Raw genomic sequence first — 19,232 nt, 5'->3', positions numbered from 1 at the left:
CTCAGCTTCCAATACCTCTTGAACAAGTGGTTCAACAACATCAACTCTCATACACCCTTCAGAATCATTAGGGTGCTTTAGAGCTTCAAAAACATTAAGGACCACCTGTTCTTCATTGACCTTTAAGGTTAATTCACCCTTTCGCACATCAATCGGAGCTCTACCTGTAGCTAAAAAGGGTCTACTAAGAATAATAGAGGATTTTAAATCCTCTTCCATGTCTAATATAACAAATGGTCCTACTTTCACAAGTAAATCCTCAACAACACCCACAGGAAGTTTAATAGAAAGATCAGCAAGTTGAAGAGAAATACGAGTGGGTTTTACCTCCTCAATTTGAAGTTTTTTCATCAGTGAAAGTGGCATGAGATTGATGCTAGCTCCAAGATCACATAAATCTCTCTGAATGGTGACATCTCCAATGGTGCAAGGAATTACAAAGCTACCTAGATCTTGCATTTTCTCAGGAAGGTTATGTTGAATAATAGCACTGCATTCCTTGGTTAACACCACTGTTTCTTGCTCCTTCCAATTCCTCTTGTTAGTCAACAATTCTTTCATAAATTTAGCATAGAGAGGCATTTGCTCAAGAGCCTCTACAAAAGGAATGTTGATTTGTAACTTCTTAAAGACTTCTAAAAATTTAGAGAATTGCCTGTCTTTGGAAGCCTTCTGAAGCCTCTGAGGATATGGCTTTTTTGGCTTGTATTCAGGAGCCTTTGGAAATGTAGGATAAGTGTCAAGAGAGTCTGGGAATGAGTTATCTGCACGCTTTGGAGGGGCATACTCTACTTCTTCCTTCTTCTCCTCTGGAGCTTCTTTTTCAACTAGTTCCTCATTGACCTTGATCTCAGAACCAGCTACTTTACCACTTCTCAATTGAATAGCCTTGAAATCTTCTCTTGGGTTCACCACTATGTCACCAGGAAATGTACTTGAAGACTTCTCAAGTATTTGCTTGCTCAATTGGCCCATTTGTACCTCCAAGTTTCTAATGGAAGCTCTGGTTTCCTGCATAAAACTATTCATCATTGTCTCCCAATTAGAGTTTTATTGGGGCAGAGAATTTGCCTGCTGAGGTGGTTGTTGTGGATGGGACTGAAATTGGCGGTTATTATGATTATTCTATTGGAAAACGCCTTGAGAATTGTTGTGAAAATTCTGTGATCTCTGAGGTTGATCTCTCTACCCAAAATTTGGGTGATTTCTCCACCCCTGATTGTAGGTCTTAGAATATGGATCATTATTGGGGTTTCTAGGACCACTCCTCATGTAATTGACCTGTTCAGAAGAAGATTGAGCATAATCATAATTCTCATTTTGCATAAAATTACCTGGCATGTCATAAGGGACCTCTTGAGGTGAATTTTGGGTGTTGACTGTTGAAATTTGCATTCCACTCAACTGTTGAGTAATTAGATTTATTTTCTGAGACAAAAGCTTGTTTTGAGCAAAAAGAGCATCAACAGATTCTACTTCCAACACGCCTCTCTTCTGAGGGGTCTCAGAGTTCATAAGATTCCTGTTGGAGGAATATAAGTATTGGTTGTTGGCAACCAACTCAATAAGCTCAGTAGTCTCCTCTGGTGTCTTCTTCATGTGCAAAGAGCCACCTGCATAATTATCTAAGCGCATCTTGGACATTTCACATAAGCCCTAATAAAAGATATCTAGCTGAGTCCATCTAGAGAACATGTCCGGAGGGCATTGCCTAGTCAGTAGCTTGAATCTCTCCCAAGCTTCATAAAGGGTCTCACCATCTTTCTGTCTGAAAGTCTGAACCTCCATCCTTAGCTTAGTCAGCTTTTGAGGTGGAAAAAATTTAGTCAGAAATCCAGTGACAACCTTATCCCAAGTATCCAGACTCTCCTTGGGTTGAGAATATAACCACAGCTTTGCTCTATCCTTCACAGCAAATGGGAAGAGCATGAGTTTGTATACCTCAGGATTCACTCCATTGGTCTTCATTGTATCACAAATCTGCAGGAAAGTAGAAATAAATTAATTCGGGTCTTCCTGAGGTAGTCCATGATACTGGCAATTTTGTTGCACAAGTGTAACTAGCTGTGGCTTCAGTTCAAAGTTGTTTGCAGCTATAGGAGGCACCACAATACTTTTGCCATAAAGATCTGCATTGGGAGCAGTGTATGAGCCTAGCACTCTCCTTGGTTGTTCATTCTCAATTGGATTTGCCACATTAGAATTAGTAGCATGATTATGATCCATAGTGGACTTTGCAGCCTTGTAAAGTCTTACTTGTTGCAAATGTTGCCTCAAAGTCCTTTCAGGTTTAGGATCAAAATCAATAAGAGGTTCCTTGTTCCTGTTCCTGCTCACAAACAGACAGAAGACAAGAAAAAGGTGAGAATCTCTACGTCAGAATGCAGAAAATTTCTAGTGAGGTAACATGTGTAAAAGAAATAAAATAAAAATACTAAATAAAATAAGCAATAAAATTCAAAAATTATAAGTAAAAATAAGACAGAAAAATTCAAAATTATTAAGAAAAATAAACAGGAAAAATAAAAATAAAAATAACTAGGGGATACCAAACTTAATTTTAGAAATTATGGAAAAAACAGTAGCACAAATTTTCTAAAATTGCTAAGTAAAATTAAATAAAATTAAAACTAAAGTGCCTAATATAAGCAATCAAACAACTAATAGTTGTCAATCACAGTCAATCCCCGGCAACGGCGCCAAAAACTTGGTGCGAAATTTACAACCACAAACTAACCGGCAAGTGCACCAGGTCGTACCAAGTAATACCTCAGGTGAGTGAGGGTCGATCCTACGAAGATTGATAGATCAAGCAACAATGATTGAGTGATTGGCTTAGTCAGACAAACAGAAAATGGTGTTTTAGAGTTGAAAAGCACTAAACAGTAAATCAGAGAATCAGAATAGTAAGCAATAAATTGATGTAAATAATATGGGAGAAACAGTTAAGACTTCAGAGTTATCTATTTTCCGGATTGACTTTTCTTACTAACTATTTTAATAATGCAAGATTTAATTCATGGCAAACTATATGTGATTAAATCTTAATTTCTTAGACCTTTTTAGTCTCCTCTAACTCTCATCAACCGCCAATTCCTTGGTCACTTAATTCCAATTAGAGGGTAAAGCTCAATTCTAGTTTATATGCCACAAAAGCCCTGATTACCCAAATATAAGAGGATTATATGTCACGTATCCCGTTAAGTCCAGATAATTAGAAGTTTAAGAGAAATTGTTTTCAAGCTGTTGTTCAAGTAAAGAGCTTTTCCAAGTTATACAAGAACTCAATTAGAACAAGGGTCATACTTTCGTTCCACTCAAATTCATAAGATAAAGAACGAAAACAATTTTTGAAATATAAATCAGTACATGAATTAAAATAGAAAAATAATAGTATCAATCCATACAATAGACAGAGCTCCTAACCTTAACAGTGGAGGTTTAGTTGCTCATGGTTCAGAGAGAAAACTAGGATTCTTAAAAACTGTAAATTGCATAATGAGGTAGAAGAGAAGAGAAGAGCACGAAGGGCTGATTCTTTTCCCTTTTATATCTAATCCTAATTAATGTAAAATATATTTGCTAAACTAAATAATATAGTTTCCTAATTATAAATAAAATAAAAGTTTAATCAGATTTTAAATCGAAGGATTTGTGCAGCATTTGTAGGACGAATTGGGGACCACTCTTGCACTAAAGGTAGAGGTGGCAACGGGGCGGGTAGGGGTGGGTTTTTGCTCTACCCGACCCCGCCCTGCCGTACAAAAACCCGCATCGAACCCGCCCCACCTTTACCCGCGGGTAGTAAAATGTTAAACCCTAACCCGCCCCGTCCCTACCCGCCCCTATAATTATTAAATCTAACAAATAAAATTAAATTTTAAAAATTATATAACCATCATTTATATACATAACATAAATTAAAGTAAAAATTTAAATATGATACAATATTATTAATTATTTTACTAATTATTTTATATATATCACGTATATTATATATTAAAAAAATATATTTATATATATTATAATACCGGGGCGGGTTAACCCTAAACCCGCCCCGCCCAAGAACCCACCCCATTAAAACCCGCCCCGATGCGGGGCGGGTAATTACCCGCCTCGAACGGGTAGGAGCGGGGTGGGTACCCGCGGGTTCGGGTAGTGTTGCCACGCCTAACTAAAGGTTGGCGCCAATCTTGGAAGGGTCCAAGTTTGGCGTGGAAGTGGCCGGGAGTCTTCCTTTGCTTCTTGGCTTGTGGCGCCAAACTTGGTATGATCCAAGTTTGGCGTGGAGTTGCACGCACACACTTCCCTTGGAGACTTCATGCTGGCGCCGAACTTGAGGTGCTGCAAGTTTGGCGTGGAAGTCACGCATTGCCTTCCTTGGAGTTTCTTGATGTTGGCGCCGAACTTGAGTGAACTCAAGTTCGGCGTGGAGATGGCAGTGTGCTCCCTTAAGCTTTCTTGTTGTGGCACCACACTTGGAAGGATCCAAGTTTGGCGTGGCTGAAGTAGTGATGACTATAGGGCTTGTAAAGCTTCCTGGCGCCAAACTTGGAGAGTCCAAGTTTGGCTTCAAGCCTTTATTCTGTTGTAGCTTCGTCTCTTCTTGAAAACTCTGTCAAATTCGTCCAAAATGCTACCTGAAATAAACAGAATTGCACACAACTCAAAGTAGCATTCATAGTGGTTAAAATGTATTAAATCTTGATCAAACTTAGCAATTCAAGTGCAAATTCACTAGGAAAAGACAGAGAAGATGCTCACACATCAAGCAGCATCAAATCCAGAATATTATGAGAGAAGATGGTTATGAAATCTGTTCTTGCTTGATGATCGAGGTATAACTCGTTCTTCGACTTTCTACTCCGAGCTACTTTATCTCTACTCTGAGCTTCTTGTTCAAAAGAGATACACCTTAAGGCAGAGTGAACAAATATAGGGGGAAGTACTTACAGAAAGCACTCCAACGTTCCTCCCTTTCTTTTATGTTGGGAGTTCATGATCCGAGATTGTCCGTTAGCCGAATTATGGTGGTAACGTATGGAGATCATAACGTTCTGTTATGCTGTTATGATTTTAATAGCTGATCTATAACGTATATGTCGAGCTTTTCATAACCGACTTATAATAGTCATATCATAGACCCCAAGTTGAGCCTGGTGAGATTTTAATAAAGCAGATTGAGCTTTAAAACGACGATGTATAACTTGGTATACGTTATAGATATGGAGCCCCCAGGTCATGATACTTTATTAAAATGGAAAATAAAAGAAGTTAAAAAATGATAAATGAGTTAAATTAAAAAAATACATAGTGAGAGGAAATTGATGACATCATTAAAGAGGGTGATTTATCTTTTCCACTTACCAAGGCCATCTGGACCGTTGTTCTGATGGGATTGAACGGTGGGGATCTCTGATATGGAACTCAAATAGTTTCTTTAACTTGCATGTGTTTTTTATTTTGGAATTCATATAGTTTTCATAAATTTTGCTTTTCTTCTATCAAAATGTGTTAGAAAGAGTACTGATAAAGGCACGAGTAAGAGGGGTAAGTGTTTTCTGCTATTTGGTTTACTTTATTCTGCTTTCTTCTTTTTTCTATCTGAGATAGAGATGGATAATGAAAAGGAAAAAAAATGTACCGTCCTTAGTAGAAGATGGTACATATGAATGAGTGAGTGAAGATGTAAAGATACGGGAGTCACTGTTTGTAGACAAAGATAGGGTTAGTGAGATAGATGTGACGAAGGTTGTGAGGGTAGTGATGAGCGGATAATTTATACGCTTTTTGGCATTGTTTTTAGTATGTTTTTAGTAGGATCTAGTTATTTTTAGGGATGTTTTTATTAGTTTTTATGCTAAATTCACATTTCTGGACTTTACTATGAGTTTGTGTGTTTTTCTGTGATTTCAGGTGAATTTTGGCTGAAATTGAAGGACCTGAGCAAAACTCTGAAAGAAAGGCTAACAAAGGACTGCTGATGCTGATGGATTCTGACCTCCCTACACTCAAAATAGATTTTCTGGAGCTACAGAACTCTAAATGGCGCGCTTCTAATGGCATTGGAAAGTAGACATCCAGGGCTTTCCAGCAATATATAATAGTCCATACTTTGTTCAAGAATTGATGACGCAAACTGGCGCTCAACGCCAGTTATACGCTGCAGTCTGGAGTTAAACGCCAAAAAAACGTCACGAACCAGAGTTGAACGCCAGAAACAGGTTACAACCTGGAGTTCAACTCCAGAAATGGCCTCTGCACGTGGATAACTAGAGTTCAGCCCAAGCACACACCAAAGTGGGCCCCGGAAGTGGATTTCTGCACTTAGACTTACTTCTGTAAACCCTAGTAACTAGTTTAGTATAAATAGAACTTTTTACTATTGTATTTTCATCTTCGGATCATCTTTGGTCTCAGTTTTATTCTATTATTCATCTTAGGAGGCTATTGATCACGCCTAGGGGGGCTGGCCTCACGGCCATGCCTGAACCTTTATCACTTATGTATTCTCAACGGTAGAGTTTCTACACTCCATAGATTAAGGTGTGGAGCTCTACTGTACCTCGAGTATTAATGCAATTACTATTTTCTTCTATTCAATTCAACTTGTTCTTATTCCAAGATATTCGTTGCACTACAACTTGATGAATGTGATGATCCGTGACACTCATCATCATTCTCACCTATGAATGCGTGCCTGACAACCACCTCCGTTCTACATTAGACCGGGCGCATATCTCTTAGATTGTTGACCCACGATGCATGGTCGACTCGCCTGACAACCGAGCTTCACATTCCGTGGAATCAAAGTCTTCGTGGTATAAGCTAGAATTGATGGCGGCATTCATGAGAATCCGGAAAGTCTAAACCTTGTCTGTGGTATTCCGAGTAGGATTCAATGATCGAATGACTGTGACGAGCTTCAAACTCGCGAGTGCTGGGCGTAGTGACAGACGCAAAAGGACGAAGAATCCTATTCCAGTATGATCGAGAACCGACAGATGATTAGCCGTGCCGTGACAGAGCATGTGGTCCTTTTTCACTGAGAGGATGGGAAGTAGCCATTGACAACGGTGACACCTTACATACAGCTTGCCATGGAAAGGAGTAAGAAAGATTGGACGGAAGCAGTAGAAAAGCAGACGTCCTAGAGTCATACAGTATCTCCATACGCTTATCTAAAATTCCTACCAATGAATTTACATAAGTATTTCTATCCTTTATTATTTAATTAAGTATTTATCTTTTAATTATCTAATCCAATCACATTTGACCCTACCTGACTGAGATTTACAAGATGGCCATAGCTTGCTTCATACCAACAATCTCCGTGGGATCGACCCTTACTCACGTAAGGTTTATTACTTGGACGACCCAGTGCACTTGCTGGTTAGTTACACGGAGTTGTGACATATTATGAATTAAGATTAGAGCACCAAGTCCTTTGGAGCCATTACCAGAGATCACAATTCTGCGTACCAAGTTTTTGGCGCCGTTGCCGGGGATTGTTCGAGTTTGAACAACTAACAGTTCATCTTGTTGCTCAGATTAGGTAATTTTATTTTATTTTTAAGCATTTTATTTTTTTATTTTTGAAAAAAAAATACAAATACAAAAAAAAAATTTTCTTCTTTTTCGTTTTTCACAAATTAATTTTCGAAAAAAAGACCAAAAAATTTATAAAATCATAAAATCAAAAATAATTTGATGTTTCTTGTTTGAGTCTAGTGTCATGTTTTAAGTTTGGTGTGAATTGTATGTTCATCTTTTTCTTGCATTTTTCGAAAATTCATCATATGTTCTTCATGATCTTCAAGTTGTTCTTGGCCAGTCTTCTTGTTTGATCTTTATATTTTCTTGTTGTTTGTCTTTTCTTGTTTTTCATATGCATTTTTGCATTCATATCATCTAAGCATTGCAAATTTCTAAGTTTGGTGTCTTGCATGTTTTCTTTGCATTAAAAATTTTCAAAAATAAAGTCTTGATGTTCATCTTGATCTTCAAAGTGTTCTTGGTGTTCATCTTGACATTCATAGTGTTCTTGCATGCATCATTGGTTTTGATCCAAAATTTTCATGTTTTGGGTCATAATCATGTTTTTCTCTTTCATCATTAAAAATTCAAAAATAAAATATATATATATATATATATATATATATATATATATAATATATATATATATATCTTTTCCTTTTTTTCTCTCAAAATTTCGAAAACTTGGATTAACCTTTTCAAAAAATTTTAAAAATTAGTTGTTTCTTATGAGTCAAACCAAATTTTCAATTTTAAAAATCTTATCTTTTTCAAAACTTTTTCAAAAATCATATCTTTTTCATTTTTCTTAATTATTTTCGAAAATTTTAAAAATATTTCTCAAAAATCTTTTTCTTAATTTTATTACATAATTTTCGAAAATATCATCATCAATTAATGCTTTGATTCAAAAATTTCAAGTTTGTTACTTGCTTGTTAAGAAAGATTCAAACTTAAAGTTCTAGAATCATATCTTGTGATTTCTTGTGAATCAAGTCATTAATTGTGATTTTAAAAAAAATCAAATATTTTTCAAAGTATCATTTTATCATATCTTTTATATCGTATCTTTTTCAAAAATTTGATTTTAAAATATCTTTTCTAACTTCTTATCTTCTTATCTTTTCAAAATTTGATTTTCAAAATCTTTTTCAATCAACTAACTAACTTTTTGTTTGTTTCTTATCTTTTTCAAAACCATCTAACTAACTCTCTCTCTCTAATTTTCGAAAATCCTCTCTCTCTTTTTCAAAATTCAATTTTAATTAACTAATTGTTTTAATTTTAATTTAATTTAGTTTTTATTTTCGAATTTTAATTTTAATTTTTTTATTATTTTCGAACTTCTTCTCTCCCTCTTCTCATTCTATTTATTCATTCATCTACTAACACTTCTCCTCACCTAAAATTCGAACCCCCTCTTCTCCTTTGAGTTCAAGTTCTTCTCTTCTTAATTCTTATTCTTCTTTTCTTCTACTAACACAAGGGAATCTCTATACTGTGGTAAAGAGGATCCCTATTATTATTTTTTGTTCCCTCCTTTTTCATATGAGCAGGAGCAAGGACAAGGACATTCTTGTTGAAGCAGATCCAGAACCTGAAAGGACGCTGAAGAGAAAATTAAGAGAAGCCAAATTACAACAAATCAGCGAGCACGTGACAGGAATTTTCGAAAAAGAAAATGAGATGGCAGCTGAAAATAATAATAATGCAAGGAGGATGCTTGGTGATTATTCTACACCCACTTCCAAGTTTGATGGAAGGAGCATCTCCATCCCTGCCATTGGAGCAAACAATTTTGAGCTGAAACCTCAGCTAGTTGCTGTAATGCAACAAAACTGCAAGTTCCATGGACTTCCATCAGAAGATCCCTATCAGTTCTTAACTGAATTCTTGCAGATCTGTGAGACTGTAAAGACGAATGGAATAAGTCCTGAAGTCTACATGCTCATGCTTTTCCCTTTTGCTGTAAGAGACAGAGCTAGAACATGGTTGGACTCACAACCTAAGGATAGCCTGGACTCCTGGGATAAGCTGGTCACGGCCTTCTTGGCTAAGTTCTTTCCTCCTCAAAAATTGAGCAAGCTTAGAGTGGATGTTTAGACCTTCAAGCAAAAAGATGGTGAATCCCTCTATGAAGCTTGGGAAAGATACAAACAGTTGACCAAAAGGTGTCCTCCTGACATGCTTTCAGAATGGACCATTCTGGACATATTCTATTATGGTCTGTCTGAGTTCTCTAAGATGTCACTGGACCATTCTGCAGGTGGATCCATTCACCTAAAGAAAACGCCTGCAGAAGCTCAAGAACTTATTGACATGGTTGTAAATAATCAATTCATGTACACTTTTGAGAGGAATTCTGTGAATAATGGGACGCCTCAGAAGAAGGGAATTCTTGAGATTGATGCTCTGAATGCCATATTGGCTCAGAACAAAGTGTTGACACAGCAAGTCAACATGATTTCTCAAAGTCTGAATGGATGGCAAAATGCATCCAACAGTACTAAAGAGGCATCTTCTGAAGAAGAAGCTTATGATCCTGATAACCCTGCAATAGCAGAGGTAAATTACATGGGTGAACCTTATGGAAACACCTATAATTCATCATGGAGAAATCATCCAAATTTCTCATGGAAGGATCAACAAAAGCCTCAACAAGGCTTTAACAATGGTGGAAGAAACAGGCCAAGCAAGCCTTTTCCATCATCTTCTCAGCAACAGACAGAGAATTATGAACAAAATACTTCTAATTTAGCAAACTTAGTCTCTGATCTGTCAAAGGCCACTTTAATTTTCATGAGTGAAACAAGGTCCTCCATAAGAAATCTAGAGGCACAAGTGGGCCAGCTGAGTAAGAGAATCACTGAAACCCCTCCTAATACTCTCCCAAGTAATACTGAAGAGAATCCAAAAGGAGAGTGCAAGGCCATTGATATAATCAACATGGCCGAACCTACAAGGGAGGGAGAGGACGTGAATCCCAGTGAGAAAGACCTCCTGGGATGTCCAGTGATCAATAAGGAAGTTCCCTCTGAGGAACCAAAGGAATCTGAGGCTCATCTAGAGACCATAGAGATTCCATTAAACCTTCTTATGCCCTTCATGAGCTCTGATGAGTATTCCTCTTCTGAAGAGAATGAGGATGTTACTGAAGAGCAAGTTGCCAAGTACCTTGGTGCAATCATGAAGCTGAATGCCAAATTATTTGGTAATGAGACTTGGGAAGATGAACCTCCCTTGCTCATCAATGAACTGAGTGATCTGGATCAACTGACATTGCCTCAGAAGAAACAGGATCCTGGAAAGTTCTTAATACCTTGTACCATAGGTACCATGACCTTTGAAAAAGCTCTGTGTGACCTTGAGTCAGGGATAAACCTCATGCTACTCTCTGTAATGAAGAAACTAAGAACTCTTGAGGTACATGAGGCTAATTTCTCATTAGAGATGGCAGACAAATCCATGAAAATAGCTTATGGAAAAGTAGAGGACATGTTAGTAAAGGTTGAAGGCCTTTACATCCCTGCTGATTTCATAATCTTAGATACTGGAAAGGAAGAGGATGAATCCATCATCTTAGGAAGACCTTTCCTAGCCACAGCAAGAGCTGTGATTGATGTGGACAGAGGAGAATTGATCCTTCAAATAAATGAGGACAACCTTGTGTTTAAAACTCAATGATCTCTCTCTGTACCCATGGAGAGGAAGCATAAAAAGCTTCTCTCACTGCAGAGTCAACCAAAGCCCCCACAGTCAAACTCTAAGTTTGGTGTTGGGAGGCCACAACCAAACTCTAAGTTTGGTGTCAAACCCCCATATCCAAACTCTAAATTTGGTGTTGGGAGGTCTCAACAATGCTCTGAACATCTGTGAGGCTCCATGAGAGCCCACTGTCAAGCTATTGACATTAAAGAAGCGCTTGTTGGGAGGCAACCCAATGTTTATTTATCTAATTTTATTTTTATTTTATTGTTCTTTTATGTTTTATTAGGTTCATGATCATGTGGAGTCACGAAAAAAATAGAAAAATTAAAAACAGAATCAAAAACCGCAAAAAAAAAATCACACCCTGGAGGAAGACCTTACTGGCGTTTAAACGCCAGTAAGGAGCATCTGGCTGGCGTTCAACGCCAGAACAGAGCATGGATCTGGCGCTGAACGCCCAGAACAAGCATGGTTCTGGCGTTTGAACGCCAGAAATATACCCTGGAGAAGAGCTGGCGCTGAACGCCCAGAACAAGCATGGTTCTGGTGTTCAACGCCAGAAATGGGCTACAAATGGGCGTTCAACGCCCAGAACAAGCATCAATCTGGCGCTGAACGCCTAGAATTGTGTGCAAAGGCACTTTGCATGCCTAAATTGGTGCTAGGGTGTAAATCCTTGAACACCTCAGGATTTGTGGACCCCACAGGATCACCTCAGGATCTGTGGACCCCACAGGATCCCCACCTACCTCCACTCACCTCTTCTCAACCCTCTTTCACACAATCCCATAAACACTCTTCCCTAAAAACCCTTCACCAATCACCTCAATCTCTCTTCCCCATCACCTCTTCACCACTCACATCCATCTTTACTTCCCCATAAACCCCACCCACCTTCAAAATTCAAAATCAATTTCCCACCCATCCCACCCTAAATGGACGAACCTCACCTCCCTCTCTTCCCTATATATACCCCTCCATTCTACTCCACTTTCACACAACACAACCCTCTCTTCTACACCTTGGCCGAACACACCTCTCCCCCTCTCTTCCATATTTTCTTCTTCTTCTTCTTCTATTCTTTCTTTTCTTGCTCGAGGGCGAGCAATTTTCTAAGTTTGGTATGGTAAAAAGCATAGCTTTTTATTTTTTTTTCCATTACCATTGATGGCACCTAAGACCGGAGAAAGCTCTAGAAAAGGAAAAGGGAAGGCAAAAGCTTCCACCTCCGAGTCATGGGAGATGGAAAGGTTCATCTCCAAAGCCCATCAAGACCACTTCTATGATGTTGTGGCCAAGAAGAAGGTGATCCTCGAGGTCCCTTTCAAACTCAAGAAAAATGAGTATCCGGAGATCCGACATGAAATCCAAAGAAGAGGTTGGGAAGTTCTAACCAACCCCATTCAACAAGTCGGCATCCTTATGGTTCAAGAGTTCTATGCCAATGCATGGATCACTAGAAACCATGATCAAAGTAAGAACCCAAACCCAAAGAATTACACTACAATGGTTCGGGGGAAATACTTAGATTTTAGTCCGGAGAATGTGAGATTGGCGTTTAACTTGCCCATGATGCAAGGAGATGAACGCCCTTACATTAGAAGGGTCAACTTTAATCAAAGGTTGGACCAAGTCCTTAGGGACATATGTGTGGAAGGAGCTCAATGGAAAATAGATTCCAAAGGCAAGCCGGTTCAACTAAGAAGATTGGACCTCAAGCCCGTGGCTAGAGGATGGTTGGAGTTCATCCAACGCTCCATCATCCCCACTAGCAACCGGTCTGAAGTTACTGTAGACCGGGCCATCATGATTCATAGCATCATGATTGGAGAGGAAGTAGAAGTTCATGAAGTCATCTCCCTTGAATTCTACAAAATAGCCGATAAGCCCTCTCCCATGGCAAGGCTAGCTTTTCCTCATCTTATTTGCCATCTATGTTACTCAGCTGGAGCTTTCATAGAAGGCGACATTCCCATTGAGGAAGAGAAGCCCATCACTAAAAGAAGGATGGAGCAAACAAGAGAGCCCACTCATGAAGCCCAAGGAACGCATGAGGAAGCTCATCATCATCAAGAAATCCCTGAGATACCTCAAGGGATGCACTTTCCTCCAAACAACTATTGGGAACAACTCAACACTTCTCTTGAAGATTTGAGCCACAACATGGATCAACTAAGGGTGGAACATCAAGAGCACTCCATCATTCTCCATGAAATTAGAGAAGATCAAAAAGCAATGAGGGAGGAGCAACAAAAACAAGGAAGAGACATAGAAGAGCTCAAGGACATCATTGGTTCCTCAAGAAGGAAACGCCACCATCACTAAGGTGGACTCATTCCTTGTTCTTAATTTCTCTATTTTTCGTTTTTCTATGTTAAATATTTATTTATGTTTTGTGTCTTTACCTCATGATCATTAGTATTTAGTAAGCTATGTCTTAAGGCTATGAATAATTCCATGAATCCTTCACCTCTCTTAAATAAAAATGTTTTAATTCAAAAGAACTAGAAGTACATGAGTTTCAAATTTATCTTTGAATTTAATTTAATTATATTGATGTGGTGACAAATACTTTTTGTTTTCTGAATGAATGCTTGAACAGTGCATATGTCTTTTGAATTTGTTGTTTATGAATGTTAAATATGTTGGCTCTTGAAGAATGATGAACAAGGAGAAATGTTATTGATAATCTGAAAAATCATGAATTTGATTCTTGAAGCAAGAAAAAGCAGTGAAAAAAAATAAAAATGGCAAAAAAAAATAGAAAGAAAAAGAAAAAGCAAGCAGAAAAAGCCAATAGCCCTTAAAACTAAAAGGCAAGGGTAATAAAAAGGATCCAAGGCTTTGAGCATCAGTGGATAGGAGGGCCTAAAGGAATAAAATCCTGGTCTAAGCGGCTAAACCAAGCTGTCCCTAACCATGTGCTTGTGGCGTGAAGGTGTCAAGTGAAAAGCTTGAGACTGAGCGGTTAAAGTCGTGATCCAAAGCAAAAAGAGTGTGCTTAAGAACCCAGAACACCTCTAATTGGGGACTCTAGCAAAGCTGAGTCACAATCTAACAAGGTTCACCCAGTTATGTGTCTGTGGCATGTATGTATCTGGTGGTAATACTGGAAAACAGAGTGCTTTGGGCCACGGCCAAGACTCAAAAGTAACTGTGTTCAAGAATCAACATACTTAACTAGGAGAATCAATAACACTATCTGAAATTCTAAGTTCCTATAGATGCCAATCATTCTGAACTTCAAAGGATAAAGTGAGATGCCAAAACTGTTCAGAGGCAAAAATCTACAAGTCCCGCTCATCTAATTATAATTAATATTCATTGATAGTTTGGGATTTATAGTATATTCTCTTCTTTTTTTTTCCTATTTGATTTTCAGTTGCTTGGGGACAAGCAACAATTTAAGTTTGGTGTTGTGATGAGCGGATAATTTATACGCTTTTTGGCATTATTTTTAGTATGTTTTTAGTAGGATCTAGTTACTTTTAGGGATGTTTTTATTAGTTTTTATGCTAAATTCACATTTCTGGACTTTACTATGAGTTTGTGTGTTTTTCTGTGATTTCAGGTGAATTTTGGCTGAAATTGAAGGACCTGAGCAAAACTCTGAAAGAAAGGCTGACAAAGGACTGCTGATGCTGATGGATTCTGACCTCCCTGCACTCAAAATGGATTTTTTGGAGCTACAGAACTCCAAATAGCGCGCTTCTAACGGCATTGGAAAGTAGACATCTAGGGATTTCCAGCAATATATAATAGTCCATACTTTGTTTGAGAATTGATGACGCAAACTGGCGCTCAACGCCAGTTATACGCTGCAGTCTGGAGTTAAACGCCAGAAAAACGTCACGAACCAGAGTTGAACGCCAGAAACAGGTTACAACCTGGAGTTCAACTCCAGAAATGGCCTCTGCACGTAGATAGCTAGAGCTCAGCCCAAGCACACACCAAAGTGGGCCCCGGAAGTGGATTTCTGCACTTAGACTTACTTCTGTAAACCCTAGTAACTAGTTTAGTATAAATAGAACTTTTTACTATTGTATTTTCATCTTCGGATCATCTTTGGTCTCAGTTTTATTCTATTATTCATCTTAGGAGGCTATTGATCACGCCTAGGGGGGCTGGCCTCACGGCCATGCCTGAACCTTTATCACTTATGTATTCTCAACGGTAGAGTTTCTACACTCCATAGATTAAGGTGTAGAGCTCTACTGTACCTCGAGTATTAATGCAATTACTATTTTCTTCTATTCAATTCAACTTGTTCTTATTCCAAGATATTCGTTGCACTACAACTTGATGAATATGATGATCCGTGACACTCATCATCATTCTCACCTATGAACGCGTGCCTAACAACCACCTCCGTTCTACATTAGACCGGGCGCATATCTCTTGGATTGTTGACCCACGATGCATGGTCGACTCGCCTGACAACCGAGCTTCACATTCTGTGGAATCAAAGTCTTCGTGGTATAAGCTAGAATTGATGGCGGCATTCATGAGAATCCGGAAAGTCTAAACCTTGTCTGTGGTATTCCGATTAGGATTCAATGATCGAATGACTGTGACGAGCTTTAAACTCGCGAGTGCTGGGTGTAGTGACAGACGCAAAAGGACGAAGAATCCTATTCCAGTATGATCGAGAACCGACAGATGATTAGCCGTGCCGTGACAGAGCATGTGGTCCTTTTTCACTGAGAGGATGGGAAGTAGCCATTGACAATGGTGACACCCTACATACAGCTTGCCATGGAAAGGAGTAAGAAGGATTGGATGGAAGCAGTAGGAAAGCAGACGTCCTAGAGTCATACAGTATCTCCATACGCTTATCTGAAATTCCTACCAATGAATTTACATATGTATTTCTATCCTTTATTATTTAATTAAGTATTTATCTTTTAATTATCTAATCCAATCACATTTGACCCTACCTGACTGAGATTTACAAGATGGTCATAGCTTGCTTCATACCAACAATCTCCGTGGGATCGACCCTTACTCACGTAAGGTTTATTACTTGGATGACCCAGTGCACTTGCTGGTTAGTTACACGGAGTTGTGACATATTATGAATTAAGATTAGAGCACCAAGTCCTTTGGAGCCATTACCAGAGATCACAATTCTGCGTACCAGGTAGCTTCTAACATTCGTGTTGAGTTGTTGCCATGTTCTAAGACCGATTATGTATTCCATAGAAAAAATGATTTTGAATTTTTCTACAAGCATAGTTGTGTTCTTGAAGAATTGCGGGTTAAGCTTCCATTTACTGTTTTTTAATGTAATATGTTGAAGCAATTAAACTGTGCTCCGTCACAGTTTCACCCAAGTGGCTGGGTGTTCTTGCGGTGTTTTAAAATTTTGCTAGAATTTTTAGATTTAAAACCTTTATTGGAGTTGTTCTTTTTCCTGTTTCAGGCAAAATGGGTTTGGAAATGAGGGTAGGTGAATTTGAACAATACACCTGGATTTTCTGTCTTTATATTGTATAAATCTTCATTCAAAGATTTCAAAGAAATGTTTTTAAAGGTTAAGAGTGTCGAGGATATGTTTACATTTTATTTGGATGAGAATCTGGCTGAAAAATTTTCCTTGTTTTGGTGTTCTCAGCCGCAGCATATTCTGAGTCCTGAGAAAATTAGTGTGAGGAATGAGTGTGTAATTGAATATTTGGTAGAAATGGTTGATAGGAAAAACTTGATATCGGTGTTTGATTTGCTTCCGTGGGAAGACAATAAGCAATCTGTAGTAGATTATATGGGTAAGAATTGATACAAGAAGTAGCTAGGGATCATGTATTCTTGGCAATTTGTTGATTTTGTTCTGTTTGCTTTGTCAGGTGAAAAGTATCCAGGAGTCTCGGCTGCGACCCTGAGGGCTCGGTTTAAGAGTAAGAACTTGGACAAGGAAGGTTCGTCATCAAACTCGGATAAGGGAGGTGTAGATGGCGAGGTGAACCAATCTCACTAAGACGGAAAAAGATTATTTTTAAGAAGAGTAAACTACAATTTGTACCCACGAAAGTTGAAAACGCTGACATATCTACCCATAGAAAAAGGAAATTACCATTTGTACCCATAAAATATGGATTTCGCATAACAAAATTATCCAAACACTAAAAAAATTACCTAAAATCCCTAAAATACCCTTATCTTCACCACCACACCACCTCCTTCACCCAATCACCTTCTTAACCCTAACCCTCTTCACCCAACCACCACTCTTCTTTCCCTTCCTAATCTCAAATCCCACCACCACCCTCTTCACCCAGCCACCACCCTCTTTCCGTTTCTAACATACTCTCACCATTAAGTCGAAAACCTCAGCTTCATGTTCTGCGTAACAGAGCCCTCTCTCCTTCCGACTAAACTCAACTTCAGGGCTCAGAGCTTGAGCTACAATGGCGGCGAAGAAGCAGAATGATGGAAGCACCAAGAAGAGGAAGCAGATTCCAGCTTCGGACTCTAATGCGAAGCATTACATGAATCCCATTCTAAGGCTCCTAAACTCTCTGCCTCTAAGAAATCCTTCAAATCCCTCAAAACACGCAAACCATACGCCGTTCCTAAAGACAAGACCAAGAAGGCTCCCCTTATAGGTCGAGAACGTCATCTTCATGCTAAGGTCTTAAAACGTTACCAATTTGCTTTCAAATGCATTTGAATCTATGTTTTATTATTGTTATGAATCGGTGGAACATTTTGTTGTTTGATTTCAGGAACTTGCGGAGGCTAGGAAAAAGAAGAAGAAGCGCCATTTCACTCTTGAGCAAGTTTTACTTTGGAATTTTGTATAACTCAAGGCTGGTGACAGAAGCTCTGCAAAAGATGAAGGAAAAATTCCTGAAATTGCAGGCCCGCCTCACCATCTGCAAGGTCTGCTGGAACGGCGGTTGCTTCGACTCTGACATTCTCGCAGCTTTTGATGCCGCCGTCGCCGATAAGGTAGCGTGAAGAGGAGGGTCTCTGACGCGGTAGGCTCTGGTTTGAGGCCGATGGTGATGGTGGCGAGGAGAAGCTGGCGCGGTGCTCCTGGGCTGGCGGAGGTCCGCGAAGTTGCTAGTGGAGAAGGGTGAACGATGATGAGGAGGGTGAGACGGTGGTTTGTGGTTGATGCTGGGATTGGGTGGCTGAGAACATTGAGAGAGAGAGGAGGGAGGAAGGAGAGGATAGTGTGGAGAGAAGGGTAATTTAGGGATTTTAGATAATTTTTTAGGGTTTGGATAATTTTGTCTGTAAAAATATTTTTTTATGGGTACAAATGGTAATTTCTTTTTTCTATGGGTAGATATATTAGCGTTTTCAACTTTCGTGGGTACAAATGGTAGTTTACTCTTTTAAGAAAAGAAAGTCCAATTTTATCGATGTTAATGTTTCGGATGATTTGTCTGAGAAAGGTAAAAATATACCACTGGAGAAACTTATTGCCTTTGTGGATAATAAAAAGAGGCTTTGATGCCAAGGCATTTTGGCCAGTTTCACTGACCTTTTCTTTACTGTTTTTAGGGTAGTTTCATGCATTTTCTTAGAAAATAACCTAGTTTTAGGTGGATATTCACTTACATCTTGATTCAAGCATACATTGTGCACTTTACATGATTTTATGAGAATTTTGCATGAATTATATGACAAATTGGATGATGCATGTCTCATGACTTGGATTAGAACTTTGATGCACTTTGTTGCTTGATTTCAGGACAAAGGAAGCAAAAAAGAACCACGTTAGCAGCCACGTTAGTCTAACTAAAGTGACCTCTAACGTGGAATGGGAGCTAACTTGCAACGTTAATGAGAAAGGTAATCGCCAATAACGCCCTCGAAGCCATCATAGCCCACGTTAAGAGTCACGTTAACTAAGTTAACGTGAACTCTAACGTGGAAGAAGAAAACAAGGCCAACGTTAGTGACACTCTCCTTTGTCACTAACGTTGGACCAAGCTCATAATTGGCCACGTTAGTTGCCACGTTAACTTAGTTAACGTGGA

The 19,232-nt window shown here is 38.8% G+C and overlaps 2 non-coding genes across 2 annotated transcripts; one reads left to right on the top strand and one right to left on the bottom strand.

Annotated features, from left to right (window-relative positions):
• The first annotated feature begins 1,690 nt into the window (after positions 1 to 1,690).
• On the top strand, positions 1,691 to 1,796 carry LOC148575142 (small nucleolar RNA R71). Its single transcript, XR_015906676.1, has one exon. It is a non-coding gene; the product is annotated as a small nucleolar RNA R71 (small nucleolar RNA).
• Positions 1,797 to 9,618: 7,822 nt separating this feature from the next.
• On the bottom strand, positions 9,619 to 9,726 carry LOC148575141 (small nucleolar RNA R71). The gene has a single exon (XR_015906674.1). It is a non-coding gene; the product is annotated as a small nucleolar RNA R71 (small nucleolar RNA).
• Positions 9,727 to 19,232: the final 9,506 nt, after the last annotated feature.

Source organism: Arachis ipaensis, chromosome B2 (assembly GCF_059453495.1).
Source record: "Arachis ipaensis isolate K30076 ecotype BB chromosome B2, ASM5945349v1, whole genome shotgun sequence".
Lineage (NCBI taxonomy): Eukaryota > Viridiplantae > Streptophyta > Magnoliopsida > Fabales > Fabaceae > Arachis > Arachis ipaensis.
This window is presented reverse-complemented; position numbering and strand designations above follow the sequence as displayed.